Source organism: Pristis pectinata, chromosome 4 (genome assembly GCF_009764475.1).
Source record: "Pristis pectinata isolate sPriPec2 chromosome 4, sPriPec2.1.pri, whole genome shotgun sequence".
NCBI lineage: Eukaryota > Metazoa > Chordata > Chondrichthyes > Rhinopristiformes > Pristidae > Pristis > Pristis pectinata.
The window spans coordinates 71,938,548-71,965,168 of NC_067408.1; positions in this window are offsets into that span (position 1 = coordinate 71,938,548).

A 26,621-nucleotide genomic window follows, 5' to 3' on the forward strand; every position below is an offset into this window, starting at 1 on the left:
AGAGTAGGTCATTCACCAGCTCCTGGAGCTTAAAGCTCAATGTTATAGTAGTATCAATGGATTCCTGAGAACTATGCCATAGCAATTTAACTCACAGACTTTGCAGCTCATGAAAGGACAGGACAAGAAAATCTGAAAGAGAGAGCATCACATTTTCAAAAAGAGACATTAAACAGTTAATTAATCAATTATAGAGCCCCAAATACCCATCAGTATGTATCAACTTATCCATGGTGTGTTATGTGCTGATTCATTTGCTTGCTTCATGCTGTTATACTGTTCCTCTGTATACTGACTGCGACAATTATATGAGACCAAGGGACACAGCATTGGCATACTTAATTATTTATAACCCACTTTTAAGATAACACAGCAAAACCATGAAAACTATCACCATAGCAACATTAGCATGACACAGATTACCCTGGGTATTTTTAGTTTATATATCTGTGACTGCAGATAAAGGCACGCAGCTGCTCCCATGTAACATAGAGTGATAAATATAGTCCACAAGCATTTGGAATGGTATTATGAATAATTGTCAAAAATGTTGCTTATTTTACAGTAAGCACTACATTAATCAATTGCCTGATATTACTCTTTTTATCATCTTTCAGGCACAATAAAATACACTTAAAATATTACTGTACATCAAAACGTCACCATCTGCAAATGAGATTTACACACTATATGCATGAAGTGACTTATCTTGCCAAAATGATGCGAACTGCCCATGTACTTAATCAATCAGAAATCACACACTGCGTCAAAGGTTGATAGGCTGTAACCCATAGACATTATGAATGTGCCTTAGTAATACAAAAGACATTGTCTGTATATTAAGGATTTAACAATGTTCCCTGTATTTCCTCTATGGCCTGAAGTGTAGCGTCCTTGCTTGTGTGCTGGAACAACTATCTGATGGACTCAGTGCTGACAATAACTGTCATTAATGCTGCAAAACAGCAACCAGTAACATTAACCAAAGCCTCAGTAGCAGCCAAGTCTATCTGTGGTAAATACTCATAACATCAAATGTACAGGTCTCTGTACATATATGTTGAGATAAATGACAAACAGCAACAAGATACGAATGAGCGCAGATGCTGCAAGACTTATCTTATGGTTCCTAAGTTTCTCCAGAGATTTGTATTCCACTACTTTATTGAACTCCTTTTTGTGTATTATTACTCCCTAAAACCCAAGTATTTAACAGCCCTAAAATTAAGTCATCATCATCTAGACACACTGGCCTCAATTTTAATCTTTCTGCCTAATGAAAGGGGCAGCAGAGGGTTTGATTGTGGACAGAGAGGGTGTAGGAGTTTGCAAAAGGCAACTAAAGATATGTTGAAGGTATGTCTTAATCACAACTGAACACCAGTGAATCAGAATTCAACCCATGCTCTTGGCTGCCCAACATCAGATCCTGGGCAAGAGGCACCTTCTCCATGATCCAGTCTTTTAACTTGTGCCTCTACCACCACCCCCACCAGGTCAATAGGAGCAATGTTCTCCATCCAGGCTCCACATAGAAGCTTTCAGGCTCCACAATAATATCTGTAATACAGTCCCAGTATTCCATCTCTACCTCTCCTAACACTCTTCCTGTAATACAACCCAAGTACTCCATCTCTAGCTCTTCCAACACCAACTGCAGCTTAGAGCTTACCGTTCCCACTGACTATCACTGACTAGGTCCACAAATTCACACCTGTAGATTCTTGTCACCACTTAAACACTCTTACCCATGGCTAGGTTTGCCAACTGGACTCCACTCCACACCTCCCCATTTATATCAGAACCATTCAGCTCTATTTGTCAATAAGGAAGACGTAAACTTTGTTTCAATACATATGTGAAATATACACCTTTTTTAAAGATGAAATGATACTTGGTACTTAGAGTCTACAGGTGGATCTTTCAACTTCAGGGGTGATGTAAAATTGGTGATGGTACTTTCAGCATTTCTAGTGCCTCCTGCCCAATTTTCTGTTCCACACTGACCCCAAGTTAGCTGGCACCTGCAGATCTCTTTTCAACCTTGTACTAGTGAAAGCAAATTCCACTGACACAAACAAGAACCTCAAGGCCAAGAGATTACCAGTTTTGAAGATAAGGCAAAAGATTCTGAGTAGGCAAAGGATATCACTAACTCTCCAGTGAAAGTGACAGAGTAATAGTAGTCAGACACAGAGAGGAGTTAATGCAATCTAATTCATTGGTTACAAGCCGGACAGAACCTTGCTAGTGGAGTAACAGAGGGGCAGAATTCTATAAGCAGCAATAAGAAACTTCTTGTGGGTATGGCATCCATTAGTTTTCATTTGAGCATCAACATTGCACAGATCCTATTTGTGCTGGAAGGGTCAATATACAGGTTATAGTGCTTTAAGACTTGCAACTGATCTCCCAATAATGATTATCAAGGGACGTAACAAGCTTTCCACCTTGACAGAAATTCCTACCTAAGCCCTTGAAACTTTGAGAAGGAAGGCACTGTGAATCATGGCCTCCTACTTCATACTGGGAGTATTGAAAGACACCTCCAGATTTGTCTAAGCTGCTGGAGAATGGCACTGTCCAAAGAAGAGCAAATAGTTTCCTGCTTGGCTAAAATTTATTCCTCAACCGAACCTAAATCAAACCTGAAGTGAAAACAACTGAAAATGCTGAAAATATTCACATCAGGCAGCATCTGTGAACAAAGAAATGCTAATATTTCAGATGAGTGATCATTCATCCAATTGCAGTATTTACTTCCAAACCTGCATTTCCTCTATTGAAACAGATTATACTTTAAAGTGCTTCCTCAGCTATGAAGCACTTTTGGAATACATATAAATGCCAATATTTATTTTCTTTCTTCTCAATAAGGTTTTAAGTATGAATCACTTAGTTATAGCTTTCCTTAACCACATGGTAACTGTATGTTAACAGCTGCAGCAGCAAGGAATAATCTTGAACATCAGGAAACCATCCTTGCAATCTCCTTCTTCCAGCATTTGTTTGGTGGCAGAATTGCATGTAATAATTACATCGTGACAGGCACCCACATTCCATACATTTAATGTGCAAGGTGTGCAGCCTGGTATAATAAACCAATTAAATGTTGAGAGGTATTGGCATTTTCTGTTCATCTGAATTTGTAGGTTCTTATGAAGAATCTTTATTCCAATCAATTAACTTCTGCAAGTAGGTCCTGAAGAACATTAAATTCCTCTGCCAATATTCCACCTTAGTCATGTCAGACCTGATGAATTCCCCTACATAAATACAAATGAACTGACCCATTGACAAGTCCATAAATGTCTGGAAACATCCAGACCTATCCTGACCCACAAAAGTTTAAGGCTGAGGTGATTCTGAACAAGTCGTGGGTTCAATCACTGTCTTCCTTTATAAAGCACAGCCACCAGACAGTAAGCTTCTCAGATACAGTATCTTCTGAAACACAAGTTGAGGTTTATACATTTTCTGGGAAGAGTAATTTCATCTAGCGTGCTGTCTATGTTGGTGAAGTCTCACTCTTCAGGATCTCTACTTTCAGCTCTTATTTTTTGGTTCTTCTCCATGGTAATAGCATGCTGAGCATAGCTAGAAAGTCATTTCTCAAAGATATTCGATTCAAAACTGAGAATGCTGTCATTACTTTCAAGAACTTGGTTTTACTAATTCATTTGGTTCTGTTTCCGATGATCAAAAGTGAATCAGCAACCAACAATGCAATTCCAGTCTTATAAGGATTCTTGTATTAGCACAATTACAGGAAGTACACAGGCAATGTAGCATAGAATCTGGATTGTTACACTGATCAGTGATGATTTCAGCCACTGGGAACATAAAAGATCAAGGAGATCTGGGTATATCATGCTAACGAATATATCAGATATATTTCTTCTAACAATCTTCTATGCCAAGGATTTATTTTAGCACATTTCACAATTGGCTCTGATACAGAGGAAATTTCATGGATTCCGAAGCTCATATATTGAATATGCAACGCACTCATATTCAGTCATACACTCATGCAAACCAGTATTGCAGAAAATGTTGCAGGCTTTTTTTTCTGCACTGAGAGATAAGCAGTGCTAAAAATGAACTAAAAGCTATTCCCTTTTGCCTTTGATGGATATTGGATTTGTGTTCTGCTGACATTGAAATTGGTTGAGAGGAGTCAAGTACCGCATGGTATTGCTATAAGATTTATCCATTATTAGCTATCTTGGAATGACTGAACAGCAATGTCTTAGGAGTTGAAGATAACTGAAATTTTATTCAAAGATGTAAAATAAAATATCAGAAACCAAGAAAACAAAGAATTATCATCTCAGATTTCAAAATTGATAGTCATGCTTGACCAATTTTGTTAAATTCGTTGAAGAAGTTACAGCTGAAACAGATAAGATATTGTGGTAGATGTAATATATCTGTACTTTTGAAAGACCTCCAATAAAATATCATTTAATAGATATACAACTTAGTGGGCAGGTAGAAGAATGCATGGAAAGTAGGATGAAAATTAGAAAACAGAAAGATGGAGTTAAAGGCAACAGATGGAAGGTAGATTGTAATGTTGACATTGATCACAATTAACATTGAGAATTTAGACTCAGGAGTCTGTACATGTTCTAGTAACACTTAATTGGGATGGATAGAATTATATTATACAAAAGAATGAAGTGAAATAAACCTGCAGAATGTGTGTTTAATTGCCAAATGAATTTCAATATTGGTAATATAAGGCAGCCCATTTTGATAGGAAGAACAAGGTGGCCATATATAGACAACATTATTTTAAAAAATGGATAATAGAGTAAAGGATAAATTCACAATGCATTAAGAATCAATGCAAATTAAAAGCTCATATAAAAAGCAAACAAAGCACTGTTATTCTTTGCCAGAAAGACAGAATTAAAAGGCAAGCAAACTATGTTGAGCTTTTTAAAATCTTGGTTAGACTGCAAACAGAGTGCTCTCTGCACTTCTAATCTTCATATTGTAAAAACAATACAGAGAAATTGGAGAAGATCCAAGAAATAATAGCAGAACTGAAAGTTACAACAATCAGTAAAATCTGAAAAGACTTCTGCTTGTTTCTGTAGAAAAGAGAGCACTGAGTAGTGAACTAATAAAGTCTCTAAAATCATGAAGGGGTTCAATGGGAGAGAAGTTGTTTCTTACATTTGAGGAGATACAAAAATTAAAGGCCTTAAATCCAAGAATAAATGCCACGAATAAATACCATAGGGAATTCTGAAAAATTTCCATGATGCTTTCTGTCACAAGGAGCAGATTAGCAAATGGCTTCAGGGAGTCATTAAGAACATGAGGGAGAAAGAAGGCTATGCTGGATGGAGACAGAAGAGACTGCAGATGCTCAAATCTAGAGGAAAAAACAAATTGTTGAAGGAACTCAGCGTGTCAGGCAGCTTCTGTGGAGGCAGAGTGATGGATGACATTTCAGATTGAGACCCTGCATCAGGACTGAATGCATAGAGGGCAGCAGATAGCTAGAATAAAGAGATGAGGGGTGAGGCAGGAGCTGGCAGGCAATAGGTGTAACCAGGTGAGGGGAAGGATAGAATGATGGGCAGATGAAGCCGGGGGTGGGGTGGGGGGGGGGTTGGGCAGGGATGGGTGGAGGAGAGGAGCTGGAGGTTGAGACAGAGGCTGGAAGGTAATATCTGAAAGAGGCTGGTAGGATGAAAGGGGTGCAGGTTCTGGAATTTGATAATTAAGAAAGGTGATAAGTGGAATCAGATTAGGGAGTGATGATGGGCAGAAGTGTGTGGGTGATGGGCAAATGGAAGCACACGGGGGAGGGAAAAAGGACTGAGTAACAGGGGGCTGGGGAGTGGATTGGAAAGAAGGGGGAGTGAGAGAACTTGGATGGACCAAAAGGAGAGAGAAAGGAACATGGGTGGAGGGGGGAGGGTTGGAATGTGCGTTACCTGAAATTGAAAGATTCATTGTTCATACCATTTGGTTGTTAGACTACACAGCATGTGAAATATTGTTCTTCTAGTTTGTGTTTGGCCTCAACTTAGCAGTGGAGAAAGCCAAGGATAGACAGATCAGTGCGGGAGAGGGAAGGGGAGCTGAAATGGCATGCAAACTGGAGCTCAAGATGGCTATTGCTGACAGAACACAAGTGCTCGACAAAGTAGTTGCCTAGTCTATGCTTGGTCTCACTGATATACAGAAGGCCACATTGCAAGCAACAAATGCAATAGACAAGGTTGGAGGAGGTGCATGTGAATCTCTGCCTCACCTGGAAGGGCTGTTGAGGCCTTTGGATGCTGGTGAGGGAGGAGGTGTGGAATCAGGTGTTACATCTCCTATGGTTGCAGGGGGAAGCCCCAGGGGATGGGAAGGGATGAGCAGACCAGGAAGTCACGGCAGATGTGACTGACAGTGGGATCTTGTAGCAGCTGGCTGAAATTATGAAGAATGATGTGCTGGATACAGAGGCTGGTAGGGTGAAAGAGGCTGGTAGGGTGAAGGGTAATGACCAAGGGAACTCTATCTCTGTTCTATCTGAGGGGCAGGAAGGGTGAGAGCAGAATTGTGGGAAATGGAAGAGATGTGGGTGAGGGTTCTGTCAACCAAACTAGAGGGGAAGCCAAGCTTCCTGAAAAGGAAGGGCATTTCAGATGTCCTGGAATGGAACGCCTCATCTCGAGAACAGATGCAGGGAGATGGAGAAACTGAGAGAAAGGTGTGGCATCCTTACAAGAGACAGGGTAAGAGAAGGGGAGGAGATACAGTTGAGGTGGCTGTGGGAGTCATTGGGCTTATAGTAAATGTCAGTGGATAGTCTGTTTCCTGTGGTGGTGATGATAGAGACATCCGGAAAGGAGACGCAGGTGCCTGAAATGATCCAGATGAATTTGAGGGCAAGGTAGAAGTCGGTAACGAAGTTGGTAAAATTGACGAATTTCACACAAGTGCAGGAGGCAGCACCAATGCTATGATTGACGTAGTGGAGAAAGAGCTGAGGATTGGTGCCAAAGTAGGTTTAGAACAGGGACTGTTCCACATAGCCAATGAAAAGGCAGGCATAGCTGGGGTCCATGCTACACTTTTGATTTGTAAAGAGTGAGAGGAATCAAATAAGAAGTTGATCAGGGTAAGAGGTTCTGCCAGGTATATGCTGGATATAAGTGGTTAGGAGGAAACATTAACAACAACATAGAGTGACTGTGTCAAATGGCTTGCATCTGTGCTGCAGAAAGAAAGACTTGCATTTGTATAGTGTCTTTTCTTCATGTTCTAAAGCACTTTACACCCAACAAAATACTTTTGAAATGTAATCACTCTTGCAATGTGGGAAATATGGCAGCCAATCTGCACAAATCAACCTCCCAGAAACATCAAAGTGGGAATAACGAAATAAACTGTTTTAAGATGTTGACTAAGGGGAAAATGACCAAATATCCCAAATAATGTGTCTGCACTTCTACAAAATAGTGCTTTTATATCCACCTGAGAGAGCAAGTAACAACATTTCAACCAAAAGATTATCCCTTTTGCAAGACAAGATTCCTGTGCTCAGATTCTCACAGCGGGGCAGCCACAGCTGACACAATGATGTGTGACTCACTGAGGTGAGATTTATTGGAGATGTCAGTGAAAACTTAAAAATAAGAATGGAGAGTTCTGATGAAGAAAAATTTGACCAGACGGACATGACAATGAAATGAAGAAAGGTCTGTGATATAATAAGCAAATAAATAAAATTGAGGGAAATGGATATTGAAGTGAGTTTGACAGCTGGTTTTCACTTGGGATCAACTTCCAAGTAGAGTAAGAGAGTCTCCAATGTCTGCTGATTGAAAAGGGCCTTTGAGTTTGGACATTCTTGATATAGTTCCTAATATATGTGATCCAACAGCATAACACTCTTCAATTTAGCACTCATAGGTCGTAGATAGGCTGATGTGTGAAATAAAAATTAATGACAGACTGGTACTATGTGTTCTGGTTTCCTAAGGTTAGACAAAGGGCAGAATATAGGAAGCTATTTTCTGTATTTAGCTGTGCTATACCTGAGCAAAAGGTACCTCACGCTGACACTGGGTGCCTCAAAACAGATTCCTCAGCGATAGTACATTCTCCTTCCTACCTTAAAGAGAATCATGAGATCTCTTGCTGATTGTGTTACAATTGTATAATAATCAACTATTTTTCCTAACTTTAAAACCTTACAATGTGTAATGCAAAACATGAAAAATCAAATGAGATTTATGTTTGCAGAATATTCTGTGGAATTGGGTAAGGTGGTTATAATTTTAATAAAATATCATGATTATTGTTTAATTACTGAAGGTGAGGAACAATTCATCCAGAACCTGGCACATTTATTAGTTATTTAATGGTAGTCAAAAATAACAGATGGAATTCCAAGAAAATGAAACTGACAATGAAAAGTGAAAGAGCCCTAAAAGGTAGTCATTATAGGTTTAGAGGTTACAAATAAATTTTTAAAAATCATACAAACCTTTCATAGAATTAAAAGATGAGAAAGTATAAATGGAAATAAGTACTATGAACACAATAATAAATTCCACTGTCAGTCTTTCTGCAGTCATGAATTTGTTCCAAACAATTCCTATGTTGGAGATATTCTACTGGATAAGCAGTGTGCCATGTTACAAGATTTCAACCTGCAAGGTATACTTAAAAGATGAATTGCACCAGTCATCCTTAAAGTTGCACAGTTTGGTGGGAATAATGGCAGTAGGAGTGGTGGGAATTCCTGCAGGTGATGTGATCCTATTACTTGGGTTGGTTGGAAAGAGACAGATGGAAGAACCATCTGCAGCCACCCTGGTGCCCTCTTAAACAGGACACTAAAATCTGCATCCACACAGTCAAATTCTCCATAAGGTTTTCAGATTTTACAGCTGGGCTAATTAAACCTCTGGAAGTGATAAGAAGCAAGACTTTCCCTTTATCAAGAATGAAATAAAAATCAGATGCAAAACAATGCCTCCTTACAAAAGAATAAAAACAAATAAACCTGGAAATACTTAGCAGGTTTAGAAGTTCCAAACCCCATCCCTAGAAACTCATCTAAACCAATCTCACATAGATAGTGCATATTGCCAAAGAAAAATGCGAAATTCAGTTAAGACATGAAATTTTTAAACCCAAACAACAGCTAAGTGTCTAGTAGAAAGACCATTGCTTAAATTCATCCCTGGTCAAAAGCATTATATGCTGTCTACAGTTGATGTCACTGACTTGTTCTCTGCCTCTGAAACTCATTTCATTGACTTCAGAGTGCAGAGAGAATATGTTTATCTCTACCAAATGGGTTTGAACTTATCGTTCAAGCTTTTACTGGACTTCACTGGAATGATTTAACTATCATTTAGATTGGGTGTGAGACAGAAATATTAAACATCAAGAGGGGAGGCAACACAGAAAAACTCAGTATTTTCCATTTCCTAACTAAAATACCTAGAGCTCTTTGTATTTTTTACCAGCAACAGTGATAATGCAAATATGTTTAGTATTATTCCAGTTTTCACACCAGCAACAGTTTGAGAACCATTCTGGTTGGGTAACTTTGTAATTGTTGATGCTTTCACAGGGACCATCCATCCTAATTTCCGTAACAGTTAACAACCCAAAGGCCCTTATCCTCCCATTTGTTCTTTCATTCATCATCTAGGCAATAAAATATAAAAGATATCAAGAAGACTTTTAATTATATTTTATGCATAAGTTTCTTTCATGAAAGGAAAATTGCAGCAAACATCTGAGGTAGATTTTCTATTCAGTGAAAGAACGGGCAGAAACTCATCACATTATGATTTTGTGCCAAGTTTTAAAACTGGAAGATGAAGCAATTGTTAACCATGTTACCTGTAAGTGAATCATACACAACAAAAATAAACTAACAGAGCCTTCTTCAAGTGTTGCAATATGACAGAAATGGATATACAACATTTGTAATTCTCTTATTACCTCCTCAGTTTTACTTTCCCGATGCTGATTGTGACATGAAGACAAATGGGAAACAATTACATATAAAATCGAAATATCTATGGCTCAGCAGTACTGATACTGAAAATAGCATGGGGATTAAAATTGAAGTCACACGGTGGTCAGGAGCGCCACAGTGGTGAAACTTGCAGAAAACAGAGCACGCTTCTCTGGGAACAAGGATTTATTTTTCCAGCATTTGTTTTCAGCAAATTGAACACCTTGACATAGGAAAGATAGAGCATGTTCCCTGAATTGGTGAATTCTGCAGGAAAAACTGCTACCTGTGCTTCGATCATTGTGATTTAAAATTGCACAATTGAACTCTTCACAATCTGTTATAAGCTTTCTACAGCAGTCAGTACAGTCCAGAATCATTACTGCTACTGCATTAAATGAGAATGACAATAGTTTATCAACTACAACTTTAAGAATGAATGGCTGGGATTCAATTTCTCAGCAATACTCTCACTAGATTAGTACTGCAAGAGTTATTAATTTTTAAATCATTTATGTCAGTGTACCAAAGCCTTTATCAATGTTACACCTCAATGTTCCATGATGTTTCATAACGAACTAATCAGCCACAAAGCTTTATCTATGGTTTCTCTGGTCAAGGAACTCTTCTTCAGATATTTTCTCTTCCTTTTTATTAATGGAACTCTGTTCTTAGTAATTTCTTAATAAGATTTTTGTTATTCATTTCATTCAGAGTCTTCTGATTGTCTGCCATAACAATGCCGACTTCCCAAGATGTATCGTGTCTGATCCATCATCCCCAAGTCATTCAAGAGCAAAACTTCCAAATATCGTTCTCACCACTTGAAGATGCAGTTCTTGACTCTTAAGAGTACCCAACGAGTGGGAGATCATCCTTTCAAGCCACGCATCTTATGCGCCTTGCCAACTAACAGATGTGTAAATTGTGCTTCTAAGAAAATTACTTTCCCATAGACATAAATGAAACCATTTTAGTACAAGTTTTCAAAAGAGGAAGAATTTTTGCCCACTCTTGTTTGTTTCCAAGATGAATTAGAACCATCCTGACTAATATGTATAGGGTCAGCCAATTGACACTTACATCAGGTTGAAACATAATTAGAGCCACAGCATTTCACTTTCTGGCCCTTTGCCAGCAGCCTGTGGCTTACTCCTCCTTGATTCTGTGAAAATTCATATTTCAAAACACTAGAAGTTATTTTGAAGAAATGGTGAAAGTAGACTAAGCATTTGCTGTGCTAAATAGTGATATTTAAATAACTTATTTCAGCACATTGGCTTGTGCCGAATTCCTGATTGCCAGGATTTAAACATGCCCTGAGACACTAAAATGGGGACCTACACATCTTGCACTCTGATCAGAAGCATCTGGGATTGATACATGTTGCCTGTATCCATGGGTAGAATTTAACAGGCAGGGATGCAAGACTCATGACATCATTCACCTTGAAGAGGAGTCTGTGATCAGGAGGACGGCGCCAGACACAAATGGAGCAGGAGGTCTGTGACCACTGTACATTTTCACTAAATCTATCCTTATAGGCATCAAGAGTCAAATACACCCATCTATGATGGCTACATGCAATACACTGTAACCCTTCTAATATTATTATTGCAGAATCCCATGAAAAAAAGCTAAGTCCCCCCTCCCTGCCAAAAGTGTGTAATCCTAATGGAGGCATTGGATGGGTTGGATGGGGCTCAGGAGCTGATTTCGGGGATGGCTCTGCCTCCAACACCTCAGTGAGGACTTCAGCAATCTGGGCTCCTGGAAGTCAGGCAAAACCAGGCTGGAGTGCTGGGGAAGTGAGCAAAATATTACTGCCTTGATAGAGGCCAGATGTTCTTGCCCCATTGTTTCGACATAACTACCTCAGGGCTTCTGGAAAATCAGATATATGACCTGGAGGGTACATCACAGGTTAATAAATACAACATTGTGGCAATCACCGAGTCATGGCTTTATGATGGATGTGATTGGGAACTGAATATCCAGGGGTACACAGTGTATCGGAAGGATAGGCGGGTAGGCAGAGGGGGAGGTGTGGCCATGATGGTTAGTAGTGATATAAAATCAATAGAAAGGAAGGATATTGGGTCAGAGGAGGTGGAATCCTTGTGGGTGGAGCTAAGAAATAGCAAGGGTAAAAGGACAATAGTAGCAGTCATATATAGGCCCCCTAATAGCAGTCAGCAAGTGGACGATAAGTTGCAGTTTAAGATAGAAAAAGCGTGCCAGAGTGACAATGTGAAGATAATTATGGGGGATTTTAACATGAAGGTGGACTGGGAAATCCAGAATGGCGGTAGTACTCAGGAGAGGGAGTTTGTGGAATGTCTAAGGGACATATTTCTAGAGCAACTTGTTGAAGAGCCCACCAGGGAATCGGCTGTTTTGGATTGGGTGCTGTGTAATGAACCGGAGGTGATTAGGGAACTAAAGGTAAAGGAACCACTGGAACCAGTGATCACAATATGATTGAGTTCAGTTTCAAGTTTGAGAAGGAGAAGCTGATAACTGGTGTATCGATATTTCAGTGGAACAAAGGAAATTACAATGGTATGAGAGAGGAGTTGGCCCTAATTGATTGGAAGAGTAAGCTGGCTGGAGGGACGGCAGAGGAGAAATGGAAGGAATTTCTACAGGAAATAAGGAAATTGCAGGATAGATATATTCCAAGAAAAAAGAAGGTTTTGAATGGAAAAAAGGCACAAATGTGGATAACGAGAGAGGTGAAGGCTAAAATAAAAGCAAAAGGGGCGGCGTACAAAGAAGCAAAAATTAGTGGGAAAACAGAAGACTGGGAAGCTTTTAAAAACCTGCAGAGAGAAACTAAGAAGGTCATTAGGAAAGAAAAGATGAATTATGAAAGGAAGTTGGCGGATAACATTTGAAAAGATACTAAGAGTTTTTTTAAATACATAAGGTGTAAAAGAGAGACACGGGTTGATATAGGACCAATTGATAACGGTGCAGGAGCTATTATAATGGACGATAGAGAGATGGCAGAGGAATTGAATGAATATTTTGCATCGGTCTTCACCGTGGAGGACATCAGCAACGTGCCGGTTAGTCAGGAGTCTCACGAAATGGAATTGAGTTCAGTTAAGATTACTAGGGAGAAGGTGCTAGGAAAACTAAATGGACTAAAGACTGATAAGTCTCCCAGACCGGATGAGGTGCATCCCCGGGTTCTGAAGGAGGTGGCTTTAGAGATAGCGGAGGCATTGGCGATAATTTTCCAGAAATCGATAGATTCCGGCATGGTTCCGGAGGACTGGAGGGTCGCAAATATAGTTCCGTTGTATAAGAAAGGTGGGAGGCAGCATAAAGGAAATTACAGACCTATTAGTCTGACGTCAGTGGTGGGAAAGTTATTGGAATCTATCCTCAAGGATGGGGTTACGGAATACCTGGAGGCGCAAGGCAAGATAGGTCCTGGCCAACATGATTTTGTGAAGGGAAGGTCCTGCCTGACCAACCTATTGGAGTTTTTTTGAAGAAATCACAGGTAGGGTGGATAAGGGAGGGGCGGTAGATGTTGTGTATCTAGACTTTCAAAAGGCCTTTGATAAGGTGCCTCACAAGAGACTGATTAATAAGATGAGAGGTCATGGAATTATGGGTAGGATAACAGAATGGGTGGAGCATTGGCTGGTTGACAGGAAGCAAAGAGTGGAAATAAAAGGATCTCGTTCTGGTTGGTTACCGGCTTACTAGTGGTGTGCCACAGGGGTCGGTGTTGGGACCGCTCCTCTTTACCTTATACATTAATGATTTGGATGATGGAATAAATGGTTTTGTGGCTAAGTTTGCGGATGACACCAAGATAGGGGGAGGAGTAGGGAGTATTGAAGAGATAGGAAGGTTGCAGAGGGACCTAGACAGTTTAGGAGAATGGGCAAGGAAATGGCAGATGAGATTCAATGTAGAGAAATGTGCAGTTGTACACTTTGGAAGCAGAAATAAGTGGGCAGATTATTATCTAGGAGGAGAGAAAATCCAAAGCATGGAAGTACAAAGGGACTTGGGGGTACTCGTGCAGGATACCTTAAAGGTTAACCATCAGGTCGGATCGGTGGTAAAGAAAGCGAATGCTATGTTGGCATTCATTTCGAGAGGTATAGTGTATAAAAGTAAGGAAGTGTTGATGAGGCTCTACGGGGCACTAGTGAGGCCTCATTTGGAATATTGTGCGCAGTTTTGGGCCCCACATCTTAGGAAGGATGTGTTGACGTTGGAGAGGGTTCAGAGGAGATTTACGAGGATGATTCCAGGAATGAAAGGGCTTACGTATGAGGAGCGTTTGTCGACTCTTGGACTGTACTCACTGGAGTACAGAAGAATGAGAGGGGACCTCATAGCGACATTTAAAATATTGATAGGAAAGGACAGAGTAAATGTGGCTAGGCTGTTTCCCTTGGTGGGTGAGTCCAGGACCAGAGGGCACAATCTTAGAATTAGAGGGTACAGTTTCAAAACAGAGATGAGGAAAAATTTCTTTAACCAGAGGGTGGTGAATTTGTGGAACTCCTTGCCACGTACAGCAGTAGAGGCCAGATCAGTGGAGGTGTTCAAGGAGGAGATAGATAGATATCTAAATAGTCAGGATATCAAGGGATATGGGGATAAGGCCGGAAATTGGGATTAGAATGGTTTTTTTTTCTTCTTCCCCCAATCCCCATTTCTCATTTCTATTTCCCTTTCCTTGGAGCAGACTCGATGGGCCGAATGGCCTGCTTTTGCTCCCTTGTCTTGTGATCTTGTGATCACTGGGCCACTGAGACTCTGTGAAATCCTCTTCCAGGGAAGAATCAAAAGCTACTGTGGCAGGAGCTTAAGTTGGGTAGGCTGTCTTTTGCCTGTGCTTTATTCATCCCATAAGATGTTTTCTGCCTTGTTCTTCCATCAGCATTACTACGCAATCTTACCTCCCCCAAACCCAGAAAGATGACATCTGTGGGGTTTCTTCCACCCATTTTCAGTGTTGCCCAGTTGTCCCTCATACATGCCCCCCCTGAGGATCCAAGTATTATCCTAACTTTTGAGCTATGCATAATGCTAGGTCCCTGAGCTGATACCTGCAACAGTGATGACAACTGTCACTGTGTATTCTTCCTTGCTTTCCTCTTGATAGCCACTGTTGGCACTGCAAGATGATGAGGCCAAGGTGAATTGTTTACTACTTTTAAGTGCAGCTGGTTGTGACATATTTTCAATGTTTACTTTTGTTTTACATCTGCAATGATAATTGGTTAACAGTGGAAATGGTAGCTTTTATTCATAATATTGTTCATGGGGAAAGGTTGAAAGGGACTGACTGCAGATGGTGGACATTTTGATGGCTCCTCAGTCACAGAAGATAAGGAAATTAGCAGCAATGTTTCAAAGTTCAATGGTACAGCATATCTTTCAAAATATTGCTGTGACCATCCCACTCAGTAGTGGATGGTTCACCAGGAACCTTTGGTGCTTAATCTGATTCCCTTATTCTTCTTTCTTTTCCTCAACCTGATGTTTTTCCTGCTCCTTGCCCTCTTGTCCCTCCTGAACTAAACATCTTCTGGCACAGTTCATGATGATAACAGCTGATCTCATTGAACTTCAACTTCAGTAAGTATATTTCACAGTATATTCACTTGGTTCCATTGCACATAATGAAAACATCCCTTAAATGGATTTAAAACTAAATTACCAAAAAACAGGGACTATATGGCAACAAATAGAATACCTTAACTTCATTCCATGAATGTGATTAAAATGCCATGTATAACTAATGTGGGCATACTCACAACTAACTCCTGAAAGAGATTAATAGACTATATTAATCAAATTCTTTTTCTAATGAATTGGTCAGTCATTTTTCTCTGAATGTTGTTAATAGTACTTCTTTGGTGATTCCACCCACATTTTGTAATTTTCTTGATCTCTCACACTTAAAGTTCATAGTAAGTGTTTAGATTTTGAAATTAGAAATCTAATCACAATGCCTAACATTAAAGCTTCTTAAATTAAATCAGCTTGCTGTGAAAGGTCTGACAACAATGCTTGAACTGGGAAGGGAAAATCCATCAGCAAGAAACATAGGTCATAGAGTCATAGAGTCGTACAGCACAGAATGGGCCCTTTGACTCACGATATCCACGTCAACCTTTTTGCCCACCTACACTAATCCCATCTGCCCGCATTAGGACCATAACCTTCTTTGCTTTGCTTATTTAAGTGTCTGTCAAAATGCCTCTTAAATGTAGTTATTGTATCTGATTTCACCACCTCCTCTGGCAGGGATTTCCAGATATCAGCCACTCCGTGTAAAAAATTAATCCCTCAAATTCCCTTTTACTCCTTCCTCATATTTAAACCTATGTCCTCTTGTTTTTGATACAAGATTTTGACTATCTACCCTATCTATGCCTCTCATATTCTTATATAATTCTATTAGATCACCCCTCAGCCTTCACTCCAGGGAATCAAAACCCAGCCTATCCAATCTTGCCCCATAATTAAAGTTCTCCTATCCATGCAACATCTTGCTGAATTTCCTCTGCACTCTCTCCAGCACAATCACATCACTCCTATCATGTAGCAACTAGAACTGCACACAATTTTCCAAGCACAGCCTAACCAGTGTTTTGTGAAGTTATAACATAACATCTCGACTCTTATACTCTATGCCCTGACCTTTGAAAGCAAGCATGCCATATGCCTTCTTCACCACCATATTGACCAGTATTGCCACTTTCAGGGAACTATGGACTTGGACCCTAAGATCTCTCTTTTCATCAACATTCCTTAGTGTCCTGCCATTTAGTGCATATGTCCTACCCTTATTTGACTTCCTAAAATGCATCATCAAAGTACAACTATTTAGCATGAAACATCTTCCTTCAATTCTGTTTTTCTTAAAACAATTTGAGAATTTCCTGATTATATTAAGAAGACACTAATCTATGCAGTAAAATTAAGAAGGAAATCCATGTTTTGACTGCAAATTAAACAAACTGTACATTGAAAAATGGCCCTGCGTAATTTCATCAGCACACAACAGTACCTGTTCATTCTATCATTGTTCTTCCTAGTTTCATCCTATTCGTTTGTGACAGTATTTATCTTTAAACAAAATTATCAACTTAAGTGCCAAAAATCAATGCACTTCTATGCATGAATGTCAGCTTCCCATCGTGACAATGATGGTTGTATTTTTCATTTTTTTTGTTAGTCTTGTATTCTCTAATCAATGTGTTAATGCAATAGTTTTGTGACCAAATCATGTTCATGGAAAACAGATGGCTGTGGAGTAGAAACTCAAGTGTAGCCAAAAAAAATTCAATTCATCCCCTTAGTCAAACAGACAGACCTAAAGTGCAAGGTATATTAGGTCTTTCCATCATACAACACCAGCAGCAGCTCTCGAGTGAGACATCAGGGGAAAAATAGGGCAACAGGATGAAGCAATTGGGGAACCGGAAAAGGGATGATGAGGAAATTTAGGAATTGGTCAGACAAAAGGATTGGGAGGAAGGATCACTGATTTGGGGCAATATCAGTAATCAGGGAAGTGTGGATAATGGTCAGCAGTGATTGAAGAGGAAGAGACAATGATTGGGGAGAGTGCACAGGCTGGGATTGGGGAGCAAATCAGGAAGTTGGAATTTTGTTGATTAGTAGGATCTAAATTATGATTTTTTATTTCAAAAATAAACATTATTCATAATAAAAAAATGTACAAAAGAAGAAACAGTGCAAAACTTTTATGTTCATGGTCAATACATTGAGTACTGTAAACTTTTAAAAGAAAAAAATCCATAGTACCATGCCACTTGTGTGGTCCCTGGAGGCAGTAGATGTCCTTCACCTTGAACTTGCAGCATTCCAGTACACCTTCTTGATGAAGAGGGCCCTGGTGAAGGGGTTCTCCTCAGTGAGGTCCTTCACTGTCACCCTGATAGTGTTTCAGATTCCTTGTCCTCCTCCCAAGGTGCTTGTCGCTGCAGCCATCCCGCTGGAGATGGTTGGTTATGGAAAGTTACGTGCTGGGAAGAGCTGTTAGACTGGTTTCCACCCCTACGTCAGCAGGTTAAGCTCCTATCAGGCAGCCACTTGATCACAAAGAGTCCCCGTTATCTTCCTTCTTCTTCAAAGTTCGTGTTCGCAGAGATCACCCAAGAGTCCATCGTGTAGATCAGCCTCCGTGATTCCTGTCCTGGGAGATCGGCAGCAGTGATCACTGACTCACCGCTGCCTGATAAGTAGATTATGAAGTGGGGAACTTAATGGGCAGCAGGGACCAGTGTGCTTCTCATATAAGGTCAGGAGAAGCACTCCTGCTTCTCCTAGCAACACATTATTATAAATATAAAGTTAAAAAGACTATGTAAATGAGAACATCACCAAGGATAAGAAACTATGATTCTTAGGGGAAACTATAGATATAGATACTAGAGTACAAAAATACAAGAATACTTATTATTTGCTTATTAGATCATGAAGGCATTGGATTAGGTGCATTGAGACAAGTTCCTCTGTTTGGTAAGTCAGTGGTCACTGGTGAGTGAACAACAGTTTAAAATGGAATGAGTCGGGGAGAGATTAGGCACAAATGGCCTAGAAATTCTATTACATAGTGCAATACAGCCACTCACGCAGAAGTATTCCTTCACAATGAATGTGAGATCTGCTTCAGCAAAAAATGTAGAGATTCTGCCTGAGCACATTTAAGGTTGTGGAATCTAGTCCTTGAAACAACATACAACTAAGCCACTTTAAAATAAGGTACTACCCCTTGCTTTGGCTCTCCCTCAGGACCCCGGCCCAATCACAACCCCACAACCCCATCACCACCAGATTTAGTCCCTCTCTAAATGAGTGTGATCCCAATCCCCCTAACCATAACTCCCCCCACTTCCCCAATGTCTGGATCTGACCACCAAAATCACAACCCATGACCCACTGTTCCTAAAGGAGTCAACCTAGGCTATACACTCAAATCTTTGAAAAGAACTGAACCCACAAACTTTCTGACTCAGCGATAAGTGTGCTCCCGCTAAGATAAGTTGACATATGATGCACCCATTATTGAATGACTGTTTTTCTACCTCCTCAAACGAAGTGCCCTGTCACCCTGTGCACACTAGCACTTCATATAATGAATTGCATTGCTAGGCAGTAATAACAAGATGCTCTATTTAATTGTTTAATACTGTAGGTGAAAAAACTATAATTAATTAAGAAATTAGACTTAACATGCTTTTAACTATGAAAACCAATGAAATCCCAAAAGATTCAGGTTGCTCATTCTCTTTTCTGACTTTGAAAGCCCAAAGACTGACTAAATGCAACATTATTGTAATATTTTGAGCTGCAGCACAAAACAAAATCTTATAGAACATGCACTGAAGACAAAAAGAAGTCTTGATATTGTCGTCCCACAGTCAAACTGTCTTAACAAAAAAGCCACACTATTAAGAGATAAAGTTTTATCCTTTTTAGGTGATGTCGGCCTCATTTCTCTAGACAGGCGAACAAGGTGAATTTGAGCACAACATTGAACAGCTCGGTTAAACCTCACATTGACTACATGTAGCCAGACAAATCTTTTACATTGTTTTTTTTACACCAGCTGTGTAGAAACACCACATCAGTGCTTTCTGCTATCTTTTAAAAAACTAAGTGCCATTCTACAAATAAGGAATCTTCTCAGAGGGATTTAATGTATGCTGCTGGAAACTTGCAGTCTCCACCTTAGCAGATGTCTGTACTCATCAGTCCTTAGGCATAAAGAACCATCCCTTATGTCTTAAATAAATTCACTTAGACAACATATGTCGCTGAGAGTTTTTGATGCAAGATTAAAAGCGGTTCTAAAGGTAGGCCATGGGGGAATTGAGCAGTTTCCTATTTTGCAGGATTAAAAGGATACTTAAGATAGGTCATAAAGAACTGAGGCAAACATCCCACACACAAGTTTTTCATCTGTTTTATATCCAGCTTTACCATTTTTGCTAGTGATCCTTTATTAGATTTTTTGCCTGCAAGCTGAAGATGAAATTACTTAACAGTTTGGGTGTAAATTAAAATTAATATTATTTGGATGCTTGGCTGGGACACTTGCAGCCTGTAATTTTCAAGTAAGTTGAGACTTGAAGTAAGATCTCTCACAAAGATATTAAAAGGAACATAGATAACTTACCATCCATTAAAAATTTTTATTGTTTAATATAATTTTTATTCTCATCAAATTTATCTTATGTTGAAAAACGGCAGCCTTTTTTTCTCTTCTTGTATCTTGAGAGTTTCAAAGACTTCATGATATTGAAATGTTCATCAAGATTTTTCCAATTAAGAAATGTGTACATAAAGAATCTTAAAAGGCAGTTAATAAAAACAAGCCAAGCTCAGATTTATGTTAGTTTTTTGGTAGTTTGGACCTCCTTTCTCCAGATACACTAACAAGATGAACTTCAGCCTTCAGAACACTTTTAACTAACTCAATTAAACATCATGTTAATTTCTGTAACATCCAGATAAATCTCCCACAGTTCTTTGTTGGCTCCAGTTGCACAGAACTACAATGCACCAGCATTTTTCTATATTTTCTTAAGTAGCCAAGTAAGCAACATTTTGTAAATATGGAACCTCGTCAGCAAGATATAATGTGTGCTGCTGGAAACTTGTAGTCTCCACTCAAGCAGAACTCCTGAGCCCTTAGGCACAAAGTGCCATCCCTTGTAAATATTGACGTGTTACAGGAAGTAAGGTTTGTAGACAGGAGCTGCATGCCTTGTGTATAGTTTTTAATAATACATAGCCTGGAAGAGTGTCTGTGACGTTGATCACAGTAGATCAAAGGGTACCATCTCTCTTACCAACCCTATGTTGCAGCTTCTCTCATTTTTCTTGTTCTGCTTGCCTGTCTTTCCTGATGATTCTCCCTCCCTTTATTCTGATAATTCTCTCTTGGGATTCTTTCTCTTCTTCACTGTTGAAGTCCCCTCTGTTATCGGTTCTTTCCAGTATAGGGCAATATGGTTAGTGGTATGGTTTATGAAGAAGCAAACCAGACAGCAATCTATTGAGCACTTTAATTTGCGAATAGGGTCTCGGGTTGGAAAAGTGATTCAGGTTGTAACTTCTGTGGCCGAATTCAGGATGTGTCAAGAACTGATCCATCCAGAGAAAGGGAAGAGCATTCAGGCTAGTAATAGGATGATGGCCAAGAAAGCATTGTTGTTCAAGATGCTTTGCATAAGCTGAGGTATGAGGCAAAAGGAAAGGTTGGGCAGCAAGAAGACATAGGCATGTGAATGGAAGACACTGGGAAAGTGAAAGAGCAAAGTATGGGGAGCAATAGATTCTCTGAGTGGGAGGAATGGGTAGTAACTTTCAAATTCTCCTCGGAGTCTCAAATTTGGCAACAGAGTTCTGATATTTAAATTGGTAAATTAGTTTATTATTGTCACATGTATGAGGTACAGTGAAAAACTTTGTTTTGCATGTCATCCATACAGATTGTGTCATCACATCAGTACATCAAGGTATTACAAGGGAAAAGCAATAACAGAATGCATAATAAAGTGTTACAGTTACAGAGAAAGTGCAGTTCAGGCAGACAATAACATGCAAGGCCATAATGAGGTAGATTGTGAGATCAAGAGTCTATTTTATTGTACAAGGGGACCATTCAATAGTTTTATAACAGTGGGATAGAAGCTGTCCTTAAGCCTAGTGGACGTGCTTTCAGGCTTTTGTATCTTCTGCCCGATGGGAAGGGGGAGAAGAGAGAACGTCTAGGGTGGGTGGGATCTTTGATTATGTTCACTGTTTTATTGAGGCAGCAAGAAGTATAGTCAGAGTCTATGGAGGGAAGGCTGGTTTTCATGATGTGCTGTGTCCACAATCTCTGCAGTTTCTTGTGGTCTCAGGGAGAGCAGTTGCCATACCAAGCTGTGATGCATCCAGACAGGATGCTTTCTCAGGTGCATCTATAAAAATTGGTGAGAGTCAACAGGGAGATGCCAAATTTCTTTAGCTTTCTAAGGAAGTAGGAATGCCTGTGTGCTTTCTTGGCCATGGAGTCTACATAGTTGGACCAGAACCGGCTAATGGTGATGTTCACTCCTAGGAACGAAGCTCTCAACCCACTCAAGCTCAGCACTGTTGATGTAAATAGGAGCTTGTGCACCATCCCTCTTCCTGAAGTCAATGCTTACAATGAGGGAAAGGTTGTTGTCATGATACCATGCCACTAGGCTCTCTATCTCTTTTCTGTTCTCCGACTGATCGTTATTTGAGATTTGGCCCACTACGGTGGTATCATCTGCATACTTGTAGATGGAGGTAGAGCAGAATCTGGCCACACAGTCATGACTGAATAGGGAGTAAAGTAGGGGGCTGAGGACATAGCCTCCTTGGTCTTCATCAGCTTCTTGTTCCATATACCTCTGTGTACTGTGCCACGCAATGCACCCTGTCCTTCAATGCTACAAAGCTTCTTTCTGAAATTCCAGTGGCAGTCCTTGACTGGGAACCAGGTTTTGTACTGAAGATATGAAATTGCATGACTGCTCCTTCCTGCAAAGGATTTATTGAAACTCTACAGTAAACATGGGTGCTTGCCAGGACTGGAGTGAAAGATGGAGGCTTCTTTAGGATACAGGGACTGTGGCATCAGTGGCTTTCAAACAGCCTCAAAAGAGAAACATACTTGCAGTGCTGCCAGGTAAATATCTTTAAAATAACAATCTTGCTTAATTAATATGAGAAACTCTTCTGACTTATACAAGGTCGATGATTGCTTTTGTTAATGCTACCAAAATCAATGGCTAGCTTTGTTCTATCATTAGTTTTACAACAAATTCAATCTTTTATGACAGCGGATTGATACATGCATTATGCCAAACAGAATAATATGGAATACTAATGTTAAGAAGTCACATCAACCTTTTTTTGGTGATTTGCTGGTATATTCTCTTTTATGTTACACAGCTTTCTAAAGTTTGAAATGACTGCTATTTTGCCCTCTTCCAACCAGAAGCTATATTTGGCTTTGGGTCTATGCCACTAATGACTGAAAGAAGCATATCATGATGACAACTAGAATGCAACACTAATTTGATGCCTGCTCTGCCATTTGAATTCCACGTTTCATATTATGCTCTTTCTTCATTTCACGTAGCTGAACCCAACATTAAATTGCAAAAAGGAATCCTTGCCAATGCTATTCAAAGAAATCATGATCTGTTTAGGCAGGCATGGTAGTAGCAGTTAGCTTAACGCTATTACAGCGCCAGCCACCCGGGTTCAATTCCAACCAATGTCTGTAAGGAGTTTGTACGTTCTCCCCGTGTCTGCATGGGTTTCCTCCGGTTTCCTCCCACATTTCAAAGACATACAGGTTAGGAAGCTGTGGGCATGCTATGTTGGTGCCGGAAGGTTGGCAACACTTGCGGGCTGCCCCCAGAACACTCTACGCAAAAAGATGCATTTCACTGTGTTTCAATGTACATGTGACTAATAAAGCTATCATATCTTATAATTCCTAGAGAAACAAAGTTCCAAGACGGAAAATGAGGTGCTGTTCCTCCAGTTTGTGCTTGGAATTCTCCTGGCAGTGGAGGAGGCCGAGGACTGTTATATCAGTGATCATGTGGGAGGAGGAGTTGAAGTGACCTCCTCTACGTCAGTGAGACCAAACACAGACTAGGTGAGTGTTTCACAGAACACCTGCATTCTGTCTGTAACCATGACCTGCATCTTCCTGTTGCCAGTCACTTCAACTCTTGGAACCTTGTAGCCTATTGGCATGAATATTGTATTCTCCCCATCCCCCTTCCCCAACCTGAAGGGTCCTGACCCAAAACATTGACCGCCTGCTTTTCTCCACGGATGCTGTCTGGCCTGCTGAGTTCCTACAGCATCATCGTGTTTTTCATTATAATTCCTAAATTTGTTCTGCACATTAGTTTAGGGTGTTTTTGTGAGCTTCGTCATACTTAAATATTTCAATAGGTCTCGCTAGTGCTCCTTCCCATTATTTAAAAGCTTTCGCTGGAACAAGTTGTTTGCAGGCAAGGATGGCCAAAGCTTAGTAGATCTTCCACTTTGAATTAAGCATGATTGAAGAGAGGCCATGCAGAGCAGGACAAGTTACTAGAGCAAAGGGAAGAGACGTAGGAGTAGAGATCTTAGTAAGGATCATAGCCAAGTTTGAGCCATGGATGCACAAACAAGTCCTTTCCTCTGCCAGCTCCACCATTACAAACAACCAGTGACAAAATTATAGCCCCAGATTGTTGGGGCTTTTCAAGGGGGTCAGTGAGAATAGATAAAGTCAGTTGTTAAAGCTGTGAGTAAGCAATTGGGTTTTTGAATGTTGAATTGTGGCATCACATTGAGGGGGTATGCACATGACGTTGAGAGCCAGGTCAAGGCATCAAGGGTCGGATACATGACTGGGTGGGTTGAAGATTCAAACTGAGTCAGTATTCAATATTGGGGGGCCTGAATAATATCAGGATGGAAGCAGGTGGGTAGGAGTGAGCAGTATGTTAAAATTTTTCAAACAGGACCTTCATCTTTAAACATCTCATGAAAGCCTGTACTTTGTGAATAGCCTGTGCTATTTGTGGGTCACACATGTGCAAATGCATTTTGACAAACTGACATCAAAATATGTATTTCATACAAATCATGTCTCTGCACATGTCTGGCAGCTTAGATGCATGTAAATGTTCTATGCACAGAGGGCACACAACAAATTTACCCATCTGCATGACCAAGATAGATCTGGGTGCCCTCTCTGCCAATGTTTTCCCCACCCACCCTCACCAGTCTTATTAACAGTACCCATAATCTTCCATCTAAGCCTTTAATCTCCTATGCAAATTTCTCCCTGACCCTGCCCTCACCTCCTCCACACTCCCAATCATCTCTCCAACACCTTTCTTGCCCCAGCAGCAGGACCTCCCACCTGGGTTTTTTTTCCCCAGTAACTCCCGATCTCTCCCTATCATCCATCTCCCAATGTTCTACCACCTAATGTAATCTCTCTAACGTCCCTGCCCTCATCATCCACTCCCACCTCAGAAATGTGCTCGTGCCACTCTCTCTATGATTCCACCTTCCACCATGGAGGGGGGAGGGGTGGGTGGAAGTATTGGGTGATTCCAGAAGAAAGGTTTTTGTAGCTCATTGTGCAAGGCTGAGATTTGCCAGTTCTATCACAACTGCTATCACAAATTCTATCCTATAGATTTGACACAAGCCTTCGTTGCGAAACCTCTTCAATACCTGAAAAAGCATGTGGAAGCATGTCCAGGCAGTGTGATTTTTAATGCCCCCTCCCCTTTATGTTCTGGACGGGCCAACAGCAGTTAGGTTTCAGTGAACACCCTGGCTTTTATAGCCCTATTACAAGTAACAAATGAAATACTGCAGTTTTTGTACATACCAGTGTTCCTGGGAAAACCGTGTGGGATGTGGCCTCTTGTCAAATTGTGATGCTCAGGGTCTTCAGTTATTAGCTGAGTGGCTGGTGCCCTGAATCTGTGAACACACAAGATGGGAGCATACCAAAGTAATCATGAAAACATTTACAGCAGCCTATAATTTAGCAGTTGCACCTATTTACAACAAAAGCAAAAAGTGCATATAATTATCACAGATAGAACATCACAACATTGTACCACAATTAGACACCATTGATAAATAATATAATAACACTGGCATCACTGTAATGAGATGCTGCATATTGATGAGAGGTGCAGGAGTCCTTGTGCATTGCAGTGGATCTGCATTTTTGGCTTGAGGAATTTGTCAGAAGGTTTTGTTTGTTTATTTATTTAGGAAATTATGGTTGTCACTGACAAGGCCATCATTTATTGCCCCTAAACTGATTATCCCTAAACTGAATGACCCACTTCAGGGCCAGTTAAAAATAAACTACATTGCTGTAGTTCTGGAGGCCAGTTTGCAGAGGGCTGCGCGTTTCCATCCATAAAGGGCATTAATGAACCAAGTGGACTATTAAGACATTCCTGTCATGTTATCATCATCATTGATACCAGATTTTTAATTCCAGATTTATTTACTCATTTAAGTTTGAAATTCCATAAGTGCCATGGAACATTATTCATACCTCTAGATTATCAGTCCAAGCCTCTGGACTACCAGTTCTGTAACATAAATACTATTCTAGGGCATGTTTAGCACCTTTTGCCCTCTCTCCCACACACTAATCTCCTATTCTCTTCTTCACCACTCCAACCATTTATCCCCTTTCTCCTCCATTCTAGCCTTCCCCCTCTTCCCACTCTGATCGCCTTTCCTCTCTTCTTCTCATTCCCCTTCTTCTATCCAGCCCTATCCTCATCCTTCTATTTCCCTCACTCTTTCCCACAACAAGTTCTTGCACTCTCCCATCCCAGCAACCCACTCCACCCTCCGCTGCCAATCCACAGTATAAAATTAGCTGGAAACAGAAAGAAAGGTATTCTATTCAGGCCACTGGTTCCATCTGGGGACATGTGCAGCCACAATATCTGGTCTAGTTGGGGAAGCGCTGGCCTTTGCCATGCAATGAGCCAGAGCTCACCCTAAAATTTCCAAAGCCAATTCTCATAAATTA